This window comes from Cryptomeria japonica, chromosome 3, assembly GCF_030272615.1.
Source record: "Cryptomeria japonica chromosome 3, Sugi_1.0, whole genome shotgun sequence".
In the NCBI taxonomy this organism is placed as follows: domain Eukaryota; kingdom Viridiplantae; phylum Streptophyta; class Pinopsida; order Cupressales; family Cupressaceae; genus Cryptomeria; species Cryptomeria japonica.
Genome location: NC_081407.1, coordinates 27885614 through 27888713, shown reverse-complemented (window position 1 = coordinate 27888713; position 3100 = coordinate 27885614).

The following is a 3100-nucleotide window of genomic DNA, read 5'->3' as shown; positions in this document are numbered from 1 at the left end:
ATTGTTATTCCTTCATATGGATTTTCTCCTTGCTTCAAGATGTGTGTCTTCCTTGATTAGGACCTCTTATTTTCTTAAAAGTGTATATCTTTTAAATGATCTAATCCTTGGTGTTGAAAGTGTTGAATCCTTTGTCAAAAATCCCCTCTCTTAGCAATTAGGAAGGTGTGTGTTCTTGGTCTCCTTTCCATTTTAGTGTTTCTGACTAGAAAACAAGATATAGACACCAATTTGGAGATATAAGGGTGTAATTTTGTAATAATATTGTAGAATATGTAACTCAAAAGATTGGTCTTTAGGGATACTATCTAAGGGCTACAACCCTAATAGGAGATATAAGTGTAGATCGAATATCTGTTCCCCAAAATAGAGAGGAATAATAGAGGAGATATAATAGATAATGAGATATAAGGAATTATACTTAATATAGTGATAAATGAATACAAAGAGATATGGTTATCAAACCTAATACTATGTATAATATTTCTTTCTATTTAGTTACTTATAATAAGATCCAGAATAAATCTGTTTGTCACCTCAAAAGGACTAAGTCTGAGGTAATTAGACTACTACAACAAAAATCCTTTAGGAATAAGACTTTGATTTATCTTTTAAATTTCTTGTTATGCTCAAGTGTTTAAGATGACATCTTTATTAAATGTACCCTCTCTTTTTAAAAGTAGATATACTTAAGAAAAGATATCTTCCTCTCCCTTGATAGTCATGTATCCTTGATAAGGAACCCTTTATAATTTTTTCAAGACATCTCTTCTCAAAACTATCTCTTCCTTTCTTAAATAAATGTATCTTCTTCCTAGCTTGGAACACATGCATTTTTCTTAATTATATCTCCTTGGTTTTGAAGGTGTTTGTAGATCTCTATTTTACTTAAGATATCAACATGAAAATATGCTAACATATTAAGGGGGTCATATAATGCCTCCTTTTTTTGTGCTCGGTGTCATTCTACAAGTCATTTTGTAGTCTCATATCAAATTTTTGTTTGGTGCTCACTGTAGCACTCATTTTGTAGTCATTTTTTTTATATTAACAAGAAAAAAGATATTTTATTTTGTAATATCATATTTTAGAGCACTATGCACCACCCATTTTAGAGTGACTTTTTTAGATTATCTAATAAATAGATACTTTTCTTTGTATCCTTCCTTAGAATGAGTCAACTAGCAGATCATAGCTTGCTATACCTATTTGATTCTATTTTATTTAACATGAAACACCCAACATAACACACCTTGTTGTATAGTGGAATTCATGCCTTTCCTCATCAATTGGGTATGTCCTTTCTCTTTCTATAATTCCACTCATGCTCTTGCAATAACAACATGAAAATGATACTAGTTGTTTAGATAATTTTAACATCGAGGTATTTTCAATCAGTTGACTTGGAACCTTTTCTTTTTTTAGTACTATAGTTGTTTTATTTGAGTATAGTTGAAGGTTTTTACATGGATTAATAGGATCCTATGATTGGGGGCCTACACATCCCTCAAACTTAGTGTTAAATCCCATCTCTAGCTTGTCTTATTGTAGATGTTCTATCTCTTCATCTTTACTTTACCATGAGTATGAGAATATGTTTAAAATCTCACTAACATGGGGGCTAAATGTAGTGTCTTAAACTGTACCCTCTTACAATTTTACTCTCCTTCTTGATCCCTTGCTTTAGTGTGCCTCTTTCTTAGTTATTTTGAGCCTATTTTGGCCTTCTCTCATTCAAATTATCATCATATTATCAAGAGATGGACCGATCCAATTTCATAGGCCTATGCACTCTTGAGCCACCTTTATTTTGTCCTTTTTTAGGTTGAATATGGCACCTAGCACCATAGTCATGGTGGACTTGGGAACCTAGCACCATAGTCCTTCTAAAAGGGGCCCTAATTTGAATATTTTAGAGTGTCAATTCCCACCATTCGTGATCAGATCTTGATAGTTTGATATGATCATTGGAAGTTGTCATAAATGTGAAAACCTTGAGAAACCTATATAATGCATCATCTCTAATTTTATTTTAACATTTAGCAATTCTATCATTCCAATTCAAGAGCAATTATTCCTTCATTCAAGAGACTATCTAAGTACAAGGAGTATCAAGCCACAAAAATCTATCTTCAATTATGTTTCTATGATGGATTTTGTTATGATACATAAACACTTGGAAAACTTATCTAAAGATCATTGGATCACTACATTATCAATCCAAGGTACAATCATGTCAATTTAACATTTTTCTTTATATTTAGGCTTTTCCCTACTAGGGGTAACCTCTCTTTTCCAATCAATCATAGCTATAGTGGAGATTAACACCTACCTAGGGTTTTGACTTAGGCAAGACCTTATACAACACAACCATTTCCCCCTCTTTCCTATGTGTAGGTTATAGATTCGACAATAGAGGGTTGCAGAGAGAAGACTAATAAACATAGTTCTAGATTTTGAATAGGTGAAAACCCCTAGACTATGTCAATTAGTGGCATAGTCCTACCACTTTTACCTAAATTTATGAGGGTTTTTGGTTTGGATGTTCCTAATACCAGATATGACACCTTTTTGCACCTAGACATTTGTTAAAACTATGAAACCTAACTCCATATTCTGACCATTTTAGGCCTATATTTTAGATATAGGTTCCTTCTGTATTTCATTTCTATATATATAAAGTGACTAAAGGAAAAGAAGAACATGAAACTGTTGGCAAATGCACACTCCAATGAGACATTGTAGGTGATTGAAGATTTTGTCATTGATGGCAACCTTACAATCCTATGACACCGGCAAGGCAATCCACCAGCATTAGCAAGATCAGACTCTACACTGACAATCAGACCACCAGCACCGACAGTGAAAGAAAGCATACCGACATAGAAGCCGAAAGGGATTTTGTTGTTAATATATTTTGTTTATTATTGTAAAAACATTGTAAGCTGACTTGGCAAGATGTAAAATGACTCTTATATAAGAGAGTTCATTGTAGAACATTTTAGGATGAGAGATGTAATTATGGATGAATGTAATTAAGCGAAATAAGATAGACCTATTATGGGAATTTTAGGTTAAGGATTTATGTAAGAAGTAGAGC